Below are 17,040 nucleotides of genomic sequence, written 5' to 3'. Positions count from 1 at the left end.
AGCATGCAAATGAGGAAAACAAAGATATAACTTAAAAGTGTGATATCTAACCATTCGTTGTATTATTTACGATAAAAAAAAATGCAATATTGTTTGTTTAACTACAAACGTGAAGTACGAAGCCTATTCGTTATTCAAAATTCCAATATCCGAAGTAAACGACAACGAAGATTTGTTTAAAAGAAGTGATAAATTAAGAATTGTGTACAAAAAACAGGACATTTTATCGACATAAATGTTTGTTTATTATTGGACGGAGTTAAGTGAGGCGTAACTCGCTGCGTTGAAGAACCATTTGTGACCATCCGCTGTTTTCTGCTCTGTGGTCTGGTTGTTGTATCTTTAATACATTCATTCCCTATTTCTATCTCAATTCTCTCGAACAATTATAACCAGAACGGACATTCATGTTTGATACTAAACACATATTCCAACAGACAACAGGAAATTACTTAAGGGGGTACATAACACCTACGGGAGTTTCACTCTTCCAAATCAGCTAAGCGTTAATAGCTTTAATGCACAGCATGCATGTCACTAACATGTGACACAAGTTGTGTTTCTAACCAGATATACACAGCCAATTTTGCATAAATATTATGACTGTACCAAAAATCTGTAGTACTAGAAATCTACTTTTTATATTTAGTACTATTTTGTTACTCTAAAATTATGAAGGTATCTGTATTTTACAGTAATTGATTTGTACTTGAAAATATAAGTACTATATATTTTTGGTTACAACGTTACATTTTCAGCATTTTGATAGTATGTCTATTTTAAACTCTTAAAATTATGATTTTCAAGCATTGAATATTGTGATCGCTTTTGGTATTATTAATATTGCTGTACCAAAACTTTAATTACAAATCAAGTACTGTAAAATAGAGGTACGTAAATAGTACAATAATTTTAATTAAAGAAATAGTACTAAATATCAAAAGTAAAATTTCAGTACTACAGATTTTAAGTACAAAAATTGTACCTATGCAAAATTGGCTGTGTAGCCTAATTATAAGTCACGTTTGGTTTTAATCGTTACCTATACAAATGTTGAGAATATTTACATTTTATATAATGGGGTTTATAAACAGTTTAAAACAATACTTGTTGCGGTGTTCGTGGCGTGGTTGTTGAAACTCAAATCAGTTCACTTCAAGAACTACCCCAATTCAAAAATTAGAATTGTATTTTTGAGAAATACTGTCAAATGTTCACCAAATACTTTGAGTAGCATTGAAATATGGATTGGGTCTAAAACGCTTTTTCTGAATTTATCTCAATCAGGAACACTCAAATCAAAATATTGTAAAGGCAAGGATGTATAACTAAATAATCACTGACATAAATCACATGTTTAACCAAATTGTTATTTCTACAAGCAATATGTTTACTAACTGCCTTAACTTGTCACAAAAGTATTCACTAGAACATATTTGACAGGTACCAATCCATGACATAAGCCACGCAATCAAACATGCAAGAAATTCAAAGGAGCTTCACTGGTAGTTCAAAAGGACTGGATTGAATGGCACATGTTTCGTTAATACAATAGAAATATAGCAAATCTTATTTGTTTCAAGTTACAATAATGTGCAAGGTTTTCATTGTAAGAAGTGGTTATAAGTAAGGACTTTCGTTAACTTAGCTTTAAACAAAACATATTGTGAATAAGGCAATGATTCATTTCCAATGTTTACAAAGTACACAATCTTAAAAGGGGTTCATGAAATAAATTATAGTTGTGTAAAATAATAATAACGATAAAAGGAAGATGCGAACAAAATGTTTTGGAATGAAAACGAAACTTCTTAAATAATCACTGGGGAAAACTCGATTCACGGCCATTCTAAGATGTCGGATTAAACATTAGGTTACATGTAGTATCTGTATTGTCTGTTAAAGCGTTTCAATATCATTTTCTTAACAAAGCATACATTGGTATGCCGAAAATTTATAAAAGATTAGATTCTTATTCTTATAGAAATCACAAATTACTACCGAGAAATGTGCATGAAACAGGAAATTCAATTTGAAAAAATGGATAAGATCACCGTAAATCACAATCGAAACGTTCATAACATTATCAGCGACTCATAACAAGGGTGACCGTAATAGGTTAAAACATGACCGTAATTTCTAAAAGATGACCGTGACTTTTAAAAGTGGACGTTTCGTCCCCGAGGGTATCACCAGCTCAGTGGTAAACACTTCGGTGTTGACATGAATATCAATAATGTGGTCTTTTTTTTTATAAATTTCCTGTTTACCAAACTTTGATTTTTTTGAAAAACTAAGGATTTTCTTATCCCAGGCATAGATTACCTTAGCCGTATTTGGCACAATTTTTTGGACTTTTGGATTATCACTGCTCATCAAATTTTGACTTGTTTGGCTCTATAACTATTTTGATATAAACGTCACTGAGGAATTTTGGATCCTCAATGCTCTTCAACTTTCTACTTGTATGGCTTTATAAATATCTTGATATGAGCGTCACTGATGAGTCTTATGTAGACGAAACGCGCGTCTGGCGTACTAAATTATAATCCTGGTACCTTAAATAACTATTAAAGGATAACCGTCAATCCTAAGAAATATCTGTATTTGTATTTACTATTGTATAACTACCTTTTTTCTGTATCAAATAATTAATCGTGTTGTTTGTTGTTGTGAAACGTATTGCTGAGAGAGTTTTATCCTTACGTGGAAGGATATAAGACATGCTTCAAATACATAGTTTATCATATGCATCTGTTTAACGGTAAAGAATATAATTTTGAAAATCAACATACAACAAGACATGCATATGAATAACTGGTGAAAACATGCAACAAAAGCGCGATTAAAGTAAAAGGAAACCTGCGATGCACAGCCTCCAACTACAAGCCAACAGATTTTTTTATTTCTGGAATTTCTTACACATGGCCTCGATTACCAGATATTCATATGTTAATTAATCATGTTAATGATTTTTTTTTCCAATTTTGTTGTCATATCGCTGTTAGTTTGTATTAAAAATTTAACGTTGTTATCAATAAATATTTCATTGTTTACGATCAATATGAAATATACTATTATTGTCATGAACTCAAAATACGGCACATAGTTAAAAAGAAATGGATACTTTTTTTTTTATTTTAAATAGATATTTGTTTATTCCAAAAATTTCCCGTTTACAATTTCCTCGGATGCAAACAGAAAATTCCTGTTTGCGTTTAAAACCAACTGCCCAGGAAGCAGGATGTTGAAAAAAGTGCACTGTCTTACCAGAAAAAGAAGTATAATAATACCTATTATCCTTTTATATGACAATGAAGAAAAAGAACACTTTCCTAGAATGTAATACTAGTTATGAATTAAATAACATTATAACAAAGTCGAGTGTACCTCTAAATCTTGCATTACTTAATACAAATTTAAGAAACACAAAAGGCAGACCACATAATACCATGACTGTTATATCCTACAAGGTTTGTAATTATCATATAAATTTAATTAGAAACACGAAAATGATTTAACATATTCATTTTAGCTAACCTAAGTTCTATTGTGACAAACTCAACAAAAAGCTATGAATACACATACGGATATATCTTAGAATTGACGATCATTCCTAAGAAGCTACCGCTATCCTTTATAAATTACGGTCATCTTTTTTACCAATCACGGTCATTTTTGTTATAATCGCATTTATCTTGTAAAGATTTTAATGATGATTTACGGTCATCTTAGCGATTTTTGCATATCATATTTCCTGTTTCATGTACATTTCTCCGTAGTAATTTGTGATTTCCGTGTAATTTTTTTATAAATTCACATAATACCAATGTATGCTTTGTAAAGAAAATGATGTAAAAACACTTTAGGAGACAATACTGACCTATTTTTTCATCCGACATCTCGGGAAGACCGTGAATCGAGTTACGGTCATCATCTTTTCCCAATGAATAATATATAAATGTATATAAATTTATGCCAATCTTTAACTACAAAAGAGATATTTTGAATAGGTGTATAAACTCTAATGAATTAAAATAAAACTGTTGTTTCGTCAACACCTGAATTTGGATATAACTGATTTTAGTTTAATGAAAAGGGATAACAATTTATAACAAATACGAATAACAAGATTTCTCTCATTTGAATACAACGTACATAATTACAACTTACATAATTTAGCTCCCAATCGTCCATCTCTTATCTATAAAATAAGCATACACGTTAATCACGTGTGTCAAATCTTTTTTAGAAAACCGTTTTGATGGCAACAGCAATAATAAAAAAAAGTTTGTCAATCAGGGCCTCTTTTGAAGCAGACCATGTACAGTTTAATCAAAGTTGATACAAATAATTGTGATGGTTTTATTCAATTAAGATGTCAATAAAACAAAATGTATTTTTACATATGAAAAGGAAACAATACAAACAGTATATTTCAGAAGATAATGAGTGAGTCAACACATTCAGTACCGTTGTCCGTTGTACTACACAAGAAATGTCAGGCGGGTCACTCATAACTTATTACTTATTTGGAGGGAATTGTAACTAAAGTTTTAAACCATAAAATAACATTGGCTTGTTAGTATAAAGACGTACTTCAACATAAACAAATAAGTCATCAAAGATACCAGACAATTGTTAGTACTTACTTGCGGTTGCATCAACAAAATTTATATTTTAAGTCAACTAGGAAATTAAGCAGCAGTGAAATCCTCTAGTTTCAAATTACAGTAAAGGCAAATTATGACTTCAAATAAAAAAGAATATTAGTATTGCGACTAATGCTCAAAATGTTTTTGAATCTAAAGTTTAAAACACTGTGGATTCATCACTATTTGTAGGATACCAACATACGTGGTTTTGTGGAAAAGGCAATCAGTGATTTCCAAAACTGGGTAAATAAACTCATCATGGATACCATAATTGTAATTTTATATTTTCGTCTTTTCGTATACAAAAGACTCATCGGTGACGCTATTATAAAAAATATTAAAAAAACAAATAAAAGACGAATTTGAAGATCATTGAAGACAAAAAATTCCTGAAGGTTTTGCCAAATACAGCTAATATAATATATTCCTGAGGAAGAGAATCTTTTATTAGTACTTCAAAAATTCAAAGTCTTGTAAACAGTTAATTTATAATTATGACCATAACAATGATAATCCGTGTTAACACAGAAGTTCTGACTACTGGACTGGTGATACCCTTGGGGAATACAAACTTCACCAGCATTACCAACGAACCAAAGGTTGTAAATAAACTCATCATAGATACTAGGATTGCAATTTTATATTTACGCAAGACGCACGTTTCGGATACAAAAGACTCATGATAAATTAAATGACTAAACTGTATATGTTCATCTTCGTTGATATGCAGGGTTTCCCCTGTGTCAATTATTTTTTTTCGCCACCTCTTTCGACACTTTATTATTTTTTTTCGCCAGGTAACACAAGTATATATTATTTTTTTTTTATATTTTACCTTTTTTCCAGTCCCCACCTCCTTAAAAAAAGAAGTGGTTTTTACAACAAAACAAAACACCTTATCACTTGAGATTGATCCCTCTTGCAAGGTGTAGTCATTACATCGAAGGGTTACTCCCATGCCAACCTTTTGAATAGATTTCTTCATAACGACAGTTTTCTTTTCTACTTCTAGACCATCGTTATAAAGTCAAACTATATGCTTGAAACACGTTTGTCACTGAAACGACTTTAAAGTACCCACTCAAATCAAAGATCTATATGAAAGTTAAATGATTAAGTTTTAAATCAGAGACCTTCCTTGCTTTTGAACATTTTTCTTCATAACAACAGTTTTCTTTTCTGGACTATCATTAAAAGAAGGAGAGGAAGCGTTAAAATTTTGCTTCTAACACGTGCGTCGCAACGCGGTTATAAATCCCTTTTGTGACATGTGACAGAAGCCATTTAACCATATCATACAATCAACACCTTTATTAATTAGTCCTTTGATGTCTGTAGCTGACCAAAGCTATAAATGCAATTAGCTGATTATTTATTTTCTGTCAAAATCTTAACGAGTTCAAGGTGAATTCCGCGTATTGTCTGATCAGTAAAGTCAGAGAAACTCGAAAAAAAGTAAATAAACAAGATTGCTGAAAATAAATTGTTATATATATTTCTTTCGGCAAATTCTTTCGCCAATGACGAATTTTAATCGCCACATTATTATTTTTTCTCAAATTCCAAAAATGGCGACCGCCAGCGGAAACCCCGTTCATATGTATATCAAGTGTTTCATATACCACAAACATGGATTACAACATGATATACAGTGACGGCTTTCTTAGGAGGAGGATACTTGAAATGTTCAACCCTACTATGAGTTATTTTGCCGAGGGTTCTTTTCCGACGAATAGAACCGTTTATGTTTTATTATGCAAAACCAATATTGACCTTATCGGCGTCGAATACTAGTGCTTCTCCCCGGAGTGTATAATTTGTTATTCGATGGCTTTTTCGAGTGGATAAAATGTCAGAATCGATTCACACCGCGTGATATTTTATAAGACAATAAATTATTTAAATATTTAGTGAGGTGAAATGACATTAACGAATCCATAAAATATGACGATTAACAGATAGCTCATGTGACTACCGAGCTGTTGAGCTACACAAGAATGGAACGTCATTCAGCAGTTACATTGATCATTATATAGAAAGTGGGGAAAATCTTTCATCGAAAAGAGAGAGCTGGGGTTTTTTTACAGCATATTTGTTATGTCGGGTTAGATGTTTTTGATAAAGAAAGACATTATTATTTGAACCAACCAAGCTCTTCTTCTAGTAGACGATTTTGTTTTATTGATATATAATCCTCCTTTTTTCAAAACAAGTATTGTCCCATTTAAGGGTACATGTATTTAGATCCAAAGTACAGTCCAGCGATTGTATTGAAAACTTGTCTATTAAAAGTTATTTTAAACTTCTAAACATCCGTAAGCTACAACTTATTTTTTTGTAGTTGTGTTGGGTTTTTTAAAAGCATTTGACACACTTAAATGTTCAGATTTTGCTAACATCTCTTGTTTTTAATATTCTGACCATACCTGTCGGCAATGGATAATACTACAGTTAACATACGTACAGGTTTCAGTTTGAAAAGACATGAACAAGTCTTAACGGGGCCTTATAGCTGACTATGCGGTATTGGCCTTGCTCATTGTTGAAAGCCGTACATAGTTATACGTACCTATAGTTGTTTAAAATGTCTGTGTCATTTTGGTCTTTTGTGGATAGTTGTCTCATTGGCAATCATGCCACTTCTTCTTTTTTTAAAGTTTATTGTTTCATGATCATATTTATAATGATCAACTACCAGTTGCTACTTTGTCTGGTTTTCAGAACTAAGTATTGCTATATTTGTATTTGACCAAATATTAAAGTAATATGGAACGAGTTTCTTGAAATGTTATTGTTATCAAACTTATGTTTGATGTTTCTGTTATGGTTTCGGTTGAAAAATGTGTTAAGTCTTATCGTTTGTTGACCAAATAAATATAAACATTGCCTTTCAGTATCATTATTGTCATTTGTCCTAATATGACTGTTATTACGAGTGTTAAAATTGCATTACTATACGACGTGTCTGTTATGTTGTTCATCTAACATCTATGTATTTTTCCATGTTTCTGTTATGGTTTCGGTTGTATTATCATTTGTTACATGATCGTTTGAAGTCCAAATAATCAAAAAATATGCTTTAAATAACACCATTGTCATAAAATTTGCTTGGACGAGTATTGGGAAATAATTGTATAATGTTCGAGATTTCCTGAAAGATACGTAAATAAACTCATCATAGATACCAGGATTAAATTCTGTATTTACGCCAGGCGCACGTTTGGTCTACAAAAGACTCATCAGTGCCGCTCGAATCCAAAAGTTAAAATGGCCAAATAAAGAACGTAGTTGATGGGAATTGAGGACCACAATTCCTAAATGTTTTGCCAAAAACAGCTAAGGTAATCTATTCATGATGGCGACCGTAAAATTTCTTGAGTGATGATTTTAATTTGATTGATTCATTGTCCTGTCTTATCAACTTTGAGAAGCAGTAGTCCTCGTTCAACAAAACCAACGTACTTTGAGCTAGCTCTAGAGTAACGTATCAGTTGAGATAATATACTCCATATGCTGGTGTATCATGGATGTTGCTACACAGAAATGGAAAGTTGACTATAGGAAAATTAAAATTCATGTGGATATTTAAAATGTAAGTGATAACTGAATTCATTTTTATTAAGATACAGTACTTCATCAATATACCGAAAGGTGAAATCAAAAGACTGGGTTAATTTCTTTTCTCCTTTCTGTACAAGCCCTTGGATTTATTCTGCTTAATAGGAATACAAAAACAAATCTGCAAGTAGAGGAGCGCAATTGGTACCTATTAGGATTCCAATAGTCTATTGGAAGACCAAACCTCCAAATTAAACAAATAGGTTGTCAATTAAAAAGTTAAGCATGACAGTGATATCCTCTTCGGTGTATATTTTCCTTGACTCCTTGATTTTTCACAAAGTAAGCTAAATTTCTGCCCAAAACTAGATATCTAAAACGTCTAGTGCTCTATTTGTTAACGAAAACATAAGCTGACGAGTTATTTCAGTCGAGCTTTAAGTTAAGTAGGTGGAATAGTGAATATAGAGTTAAAAAATCTAAGGTTTTAATGTTTGGACAATGTTTTAATGATTGAGATTGTACATTCACCAATAACTCTTTGAGATTTTTCAGTATCCACATCTGATTGTAACCTCTTCTTGAAAATGCGGTTTCGGAATATTTCTGAAGTCCTTCTTTGACTGCAGTGAGTATGGCAGTAATAACTTAAGAAAGGGGTATAGTGGAACACTTGGAAGAATCTGCAATATACATTTCCTTATGAGGATTCTTGTGAAACTTAGGAATACAATATAAGGATGGAAGATCCTGGTTTTCGTCCTTTGGATTAACACCGAAAGAGATTAGAACAGATTTGTGGTTTTCCAGGATATCCCGCTTCGTAAGCGTACTTATTGTATAGATAGGATTTCCAAGTGTGTTATTTATCCCGAGTTCCTTAGTCAGGCAGTCAATGTAGTGTTTCTTACAAACAAAAACAATAATGTTTGAGGCTTTGTCAGCTGGAACGACAACACATTTTTCATGGAGGCAAGACAACTCCTCTTTGACCTGAGGGTCTTTAAAGATGGACGCTTTGGTGCTAATGATCTTTTAAGCTTACTTACGCTTATCTAAATTAATATAGATAAAACATAAACTAAACCTTACCTTGTAACGATGATTGTCTAACCCATCCTAAAAACTTTGACGTGTAATTTGCTATTTGTTGTTTATATCCATTATCATTGATAATTTATATATATATTAACTGGGAAAACTTTTATAAAGATGTTTAGAAAAAAAACTTCCTCATAACAACCTTGTAGAGGGCCAGGAAAAGGGTGATCATTTCTGAATGCATGATATTTAATTCCATTATTTTTCTATTTTAGAAATATTTTCTCTTTATTATCAAAACTTTATTTACAACACCTCATTGTTCATTATTTGTTTGTCTATTTTTTTTGGTCTAGTAATCTCTTCTATGTTCCCCGATAGACTCTCACAAAAGTGTGTGAAGTGGTCAATTCCTGTACTATACAATGCGTGGTTAAATGAAACCTTTAATGGATTTGAAATTAATTTCTTAGTGTTTCATAATAATTAAAATGTAATAAATATTAATTTTCGTCTTTGTACCATTTCAGAATATTTCTAAGTATGCAGTTTATACATGTTTCTGTTAAGACAAAAGAAAATAAACTATTGTAATGCTAGTAACACTTTCATTGGAGAGGACTTAAATTTTGCTTTTTTGAAACCATGCTGGAATGACTTCCATGTAAACAGAAAGCCTCTATCACGTAAAGTATGAGTGGAAACTCCAGCTTTCAGTAAATGCAATAATTGTATTTGCTGGGTATCTTTCAAAGCTTTAAGGATTTTGCAAGTATCAAATACAATCTTGTGCTTAAAAATAGTTTAAAGGATTTAAAATCAATGATTTGTTTGATTTTCGTCGATGTTTATTGTATTGTTTATTTGTGTATTTCTTTGTTTTGAATGTTTTTGCATTTATTTGTACTGTAGTCCTGTTGTGTAATGTTGTCATTTTAATGTTATATTTAACATTGCCATAAAAGCGCGAGGTTTGACTATTCGCGAAACCAGGTTCAACCCACCATTTTGTCTAAATAGTTATCAAAGGTACCAGGATTATAATTTAGTACGCCAGACGCGCGTTTCGTCTACATAAGACTCATCAGTGACGCTCATATCAAAATATTTATAAAGCCAAACAATTACAAAGTTGAAGAGCATTGAGGATCCAAAATTCCAAAAAGTTGTGCCAAATACGGCTAAGGAAATCTATGCCTGGAATAAGAAAATCATTAGTTTTTTGAAAAAATTAAACTTTTGTTAACAGGAAATTTATAAAGTATAACCACATTATTGATATTCATGTCAACACCGAAGTTTTGACTACTGGGCTGGTGATACCCTCGGGGACGAAACGTCCACCAGCAGTGGCATCGACCCAGTGGTGTAAATAGTTATCAAAGGTACCAGGATTATAATTTAGTACGCCACACGCGCGTTTCGTCTACATAAGACTCATCAGTGACGCTCATATCAAAATATTTATAAAGCCAAACAATTACAAAGTTGAAGAGCATTGAGGATCCAAATAGTTATCAAAAGAATGTCCTGTTCCAAGTCAGGAAATAGGCCATTGTTATATTATAGTTCGTTAGTAGTATAGTAGATACAAATTATTGGTTAAATATATTTCAACGTACTTGATCATATAAGCATTATTTTTAGGGAAATATGCAATAAAACTCTCTTTTTCTGTAAGAATAAAACGTTATAGTTGCCGTCTGGTGTCTTTATCATATAAATGATAATCATGACAACTTTCAAGTCAGTCTTTTTTTTTTTTTTTTTGGACAAAAATGTAATGTTTTGATCGGAAAGCCCAAAGATTCAGCCTACGTTAGTACGTATATCTTGCCACTCGCAAAATAAAATTTGTTGTTATCATTTCTTTATAATTTTTTTATATTGTTATAAATTAAGTAAAATTAAATTAATGATTAAACAAAAACAAAAAGAAAAGCAATCTACAAGTGACTTGTTCACTTTATTTTCTTATATATATATCTATATACATAAATACTATCAGGCCCAGTTTATTATGATCCGAGTTTTCGATATGACGAGTTTGTTCCTTTAGGCCAAATTAACAGCAGTGAGATACATCCGGTTCCAATTCGTTCGATTTACGTCTGGATTCAGAACGGGACCTGCTCAGAACCCGCCAACCGAGCGCACCCCTAATCGCTATTTATTCCATTCCGGATAAGTTCTAAAATTACACAACTTTTTCATCCAGTTGAAGCTATCTGGGACCCTGTTTAAACAATTCACCATGCATGATACTTTTTATTGAGACCTGTTTAAACTACCGTGAATACTTCAAACAAAATATTTTTTTACTTCATTTCTAATTTCGAACAAAGTGGATCATACTATATTAAAGTTTCTTGTGGATCACTTTCTAAAGATTTTTCTCCCTCAGCTCACTACTGATGACCTCCATTTTTCGGCCGGTGACCTAAACAGGAAGTTGTAAAAATGCTTGTTTTTCCCGGAATGGACTAAATAGCGATAAGGTGTATCTGGGACCCTGTTTAAACAATTCACCATATATGATACTTCTTAGTGAGACCTGTTTAAACTACCATAAATACTTCAAACAAAATATTTTTTTACTTCAATTTTAATTTTGTGTCTCGTTTTATTGAACGTCCGGTTGATTCCGTGCATTCCGATCGTCTGGAACTCGCCAACCGAGCGCACCCCTAGGGCGCACAGTGTATGGCATCCCTGTAAGCAGAAACTTCTTTCATGGAAATCAACATACAAAATTCATGCAAAACATTGCAGCGCACATGTTTGCTGGGTCTCCTTCAAATGTATAGGAATTTTGCGAAATAAAATATTTTACATACAAATGATAAGAGTTCTGACTGCATGTATATGTGGTTGTACGATTCTTTTCTAAGAACGGTCAAAGATTTGTTTAGAAAACTTTAAGCATACAAGTGTTAAGTGTCAGTTTTTGTTATTTCTTTTGATCTTCTTCGTCCAGATATGTATGCTGCTTAATACTTTCTAACATTTAATACCTTCAAAAATCTTATAGTAAATGTACCAAACATTATGAAGTTGAAACCCATTTCCCCATACTAAATCGCATCAAATATATAAGGCCTATAAGTAGTTATTATTCCCCTTTCAAGAAAAATATAAAAGAACTAATCAAAGATACCAGGTTGTGCGCATGCTGAGTAATCAAAGTTGGAAAGCCAATAAATTTGAGAAGCATTGGAAATAAATATCTAAAAATCTATCCCAAATACGGCTCATAACAATGACGACAGGAGGAGTAATCATTAAATGATAGTATATATGCCTGTACCAAGTCAGGAATATGACAGCTGTTGTCCATTTCTTTGATTTATTTTATCTTTTGATTTTGCCATTTGATCGGGGACTTTCCGTTCTGAATTTTACTTGGAGTTCAGTATTTTTGTGATTTTACTTTTCATCACACACGTGTTGACTATTAAATAAGGCTTCGCCTTGTCAGATGTGGTGACTATGGCTTGTTTAACCAGCGATGGCAACGATCAAAGATACCAAACTGATAATCGTGTTCTTCAGACCCTCGCTTTGCCTACATAAGGCTTGTCAGATGAGTTTGAATTAAAAAAGATGGAATGCGAAATCAGAAGCTAAGTTGAAGGGTATAGAAATGCATTTTGACAAATACGATTGAGGTCATATTAATTTTGCTGTTTGGGAGAACGTTATTTATATTTTAGCATTCGAAGAATTCAACATCATATAAAATGGCTCTATCAAGCGTAGTATATGTCACCACAGAAGTGCTGAATCCTGGGGTTGTGAAATCATCGGTATGAAATGTCTGTCAATATAGCAACATTCACCCAGTGGTTGTAATCAAAGAGCAGAATGCTCTGAGGGATACGATTGCCATAGTTTTCATTGACACATGTATAGCAGTTCTGCCAAATTTTCATTAAACAAATGCATGAGATTTGGCCAAAATTGAAAAGATCAAAGAGGAAAAAAATAGATCCAAGAATACTGCCGCAAAAAAGCAGGAACATGCGTGAGTCTCAAGCATTTTTGGCCAGTAACCCTGGTATAGCTGGATAGTATTATTCTCTAAACTAATTCAACTGCACATGCAAAATGTAACAATCTAAATAGTCACTCAACTTAAAGAATAGCCAATCCCCGTTACAAGATGAAGTGTATGAGCCATGTACTTATTGTGTTTTATCGAATTATAGTTATCCTGTACCATTGTAAACTCGTACCACTAAAAAAAACTTGTACCAATGCAAACTCGTACCATTGCTAACTCGTACCAACTTATTTAAATGCATTAGACCACTTTCGAGTTCATCCGTCACCGGCAAAAACTCGTCAATTATGCACGCCTTTATAACGTCATTTACCAGATAGAGGGGCTCGCCTGTATCCCTGCACTATTTACGTTCATCAAGCGTCTTAGTGATCGTCTTTGTGCGGGATAAACTAGACATAATGGTTGCTCTATAGGTACTTACTGACAATTCCCTAATGACAGCAGTGTTGATTGTCAATTTTGAGAATTCAATTTGCCGAATAATTCGTACAATATAGAATTATAGTTTTCCAACCACTCGCTCAACATTGGAAGGAAGTGACGACGCCCCTAAACGCACAAATGACGGTGATAAAGGCGCGTATAATTGACGAGTTTTTTCCGGTGATGGATGAACTCGAAAGTGGTCTATTGGTTTTAAATGATGAATATACATGATATATGTTACTTTCACCCAATACCTCTTAAGTCTGTAAAATGTATATAATTTGAAAGTACAATGACCAATTTGTAGCTAATGTTCCTTGTATATTGGATAGAAAATACCGTGGCAGATGTAGATAATTAAAGTATAAACAGTTTCACTCGAAGAAAATTTTTCATGAATAATTAAATCTTAGCAGTTAGTCAAAATGATTGCCAAAATTATTTTTACTGTCTATAAATAACAATGAAATGTAACTGATTCCTGTTAAGGGGGTCCGCATTTTCCCCGCAAAAAAAGCACATGGCTTTCAACAATTGTAAACATAGCATTCAATTTGTGATCATGGATTACAGCTTTAATTAACTTAAATTGGATATATATATTTTCAACATGTTCAATTTTAATAAGGTATACAGTTAAAGCAATGTTTTAACTTTCCTCTGGATTAAGTTCTACAGTGGCGGATCCAGAACTTTTCCTAAGGGGGAGCCCGCTGACTGACCTAAGAGGGGGCCCGCTCTAGTCATGCTTCAATGATTCCCTTTATAATCAACCAAATTTTTTCCACGAAAAAGGGGGGGGGGGTGGATCCGCCTATGTTCTAGTTTGAAAGATCAGTTAAAACATTAATGCTTTAAAACATTCTTTATTTTTGTCTAATTTTTCAATTAACTTCTGTGTAAAATTCAAGTAATTCAACTTTATTTCTATTAAGTTTACAAACAGAAACCAAGGATTTGTATAGTGATACAAATCCTTGCAGAAACCCATAAAACATCATATTTTTTGTATATTTTCTGAATGGTACGACTTCCCAGTAGTACAAGTTAACTTTTTTGTTCCAATGCCGTGGTACGAGTTAACTTGCTTCCGTATCTTATCGCCGTAATTCTAGGAGGAACCCTGATGTGTTCACTTATCGCTACACTGACCTTCGGTGCGAAGCTATATATAGAACGGCGAACCAGTGTAGGAGGAACCCCCTTTCTTACTCTTTAATTATTGAAGTTCCTTTGGGTCAGAGGGCATGACTCCTTTCCGTACACACTCCTCTGTTTACATTGAGATCGTTCTTAATATAATACGACGTTAATCGGCATTAACGAGTTAATTCTTCTTGACGAATACTTCGAAAAGGGAGGCAACTCGAAACGATAATATGGAAGATTCCATTTCTGCTGAAGGGGTGTTATAGGTAATTTTTACGATGAAACATTATTTTAATTTAAATTATGCATATGATTTAAAATAATGCAACAACAATAGCCCTCCATATGCAGACAGACATAGAAAGAATCCTATGAGTTTCAAATTAATCAATGAAGCGGGGAATCACTCAATCTGATACCCCTTGAAATCAGGAAAACTACACGCATGTGGGGTCTCACTAATTAGCGACAAAAAGCGTCAAGAAGCGACAAGAAGAAAAACAAATAGTGACAAAAAGCAACAAGAAGCTATTTAGCGACAAGAATACATTTTGTTATCACATATATATCAAAATATTTTTTTAGGATTATATTGAAAGATGAAGAAATAAAAAAAATTTGAGGAAGAGATTGTGTACTTTTTATTATCATATTGATAGATGAAGAAATTAAACATGTGTAAGAGCAAAGAAAATGTAAATGCTATAAAATGAAAATAAAAACAAAGATTTGTCACCTTCCTTTTGAAGGATTTAATAAAACAAAAACATGAAATATTATTTCCTTCCTAACTATACAATTATTTTTTCCTGATAGGACCAACATTGGCTGTGGCTTCACTCTAAGGAAATACACAATTAAGAGCATCAAATGAGATTAACTAGGTGTGTGTCCTTTGTTTAATTGCTACAATAACATCCATTAACACCTTCATCAATTACACGCACCAGAATATACAATTATTGTACCGAATAGTGAACACCTGTAGAAAACTCAAGATTGTCATCAGTTTCCTTTAATCTTCAATCTATATGCATAAACATGATAAATATCGTTAAATGAGACAAAACACTAAATAAAATGATGAAAAATATTACCATTTTAATTATGTTTTCCTCTTGTTTGATTTCAGTTCTTAATTTGTATTTCACAATTTGTGTATGTATTTTCTGGACAATTATGCACAAATAATGCATTTTACAAGTTAATTATATATTGTAAAAACAAATAAAAAGACAAAATATATTATTTTTCTAAAACACAAGTAAAAGTAATACCATAAAACGACAGGGTAAAGGTAATACTTCCTGTGATACCTTATAAAATATCATGTAAATAAATGTAGCAAATGAATTAGATTTTTCCCTATCTAAATTAACTTTCCTGTCGTTGAAATTATTTTCCTTTGCATATTTTTTTAATATTTATTTCGAATAAGTAATATAAATAAAAAAATGTTTTCTTGTCGCTAAATAGTTTCTTGTCGCTAATATTATTCTTCTTGTCTCTACAATTCTTTTTGTCTCTAATTAGTGAGACCACCCTTGGGCATTAATACATAAACAAACCGCGACTTGCGATTTGGAACAAGAACGTTTATTAAATGATATGATGAATGGTTCTCCATTTCTTTATGAGAGTACAGTATCAAATATCAGTTTCATAACGGTAAAATATAGAAATACTCCACTTCAGTACTTGTGACAGAAATAGAATTATCGATCGGCTTTCAGAGAACTCTCGCAAGTTATCAAAATTTGGGAATTCCCTCTGACGTGTTGCTAAATTTATAAAAACACTAAATATTAATACTGTTTAATTCTGATTTTCCGTATTGTTAAAAACACGCATATAAGTCAAGGAAAATATCACACATGAAGATTATGAGTAAAACATTACAGGAAAGTTGTTTATGTTCAATTGTTTAACTGTTTTTACTTTTTAAAGCAAGACAATCATAAGAATCTGAGATGTTGCTGACTGTTTAGAATAAAACGAATGACGTGAGGGAGTGTATCATAGGGTCAACGGTAAAAGTCTACAGATTGCTTGACAGCAATCGTATCCCAAAAACTCATCGAATGTATGATGATGTTAGAAAGAGGTGCATTATATAACAATAGGCGGATTTTCAACTCATGCAAA

This window comes from Mytilus trossulus, chromosome 8 (assembly GCF_036588685.1).
Source record: "Mytilus trossulus isolate FHL-02 chromosome 8, PNRI_Mtr1.1.1.hap1, whole genome shotgun sequence".
In the NCBI taxonomy this organism is placed as follows: Eukaryota; Metazoa; Mollusca; class Bivalvia; order Mytilida; family Mytilidae; genus Mytilus; species Mytilus trossulus.
The sequence above is the reverse complement of the archived record's forward strand: the minus strand, read 5'-3'. Positions refer to the sequence as shown.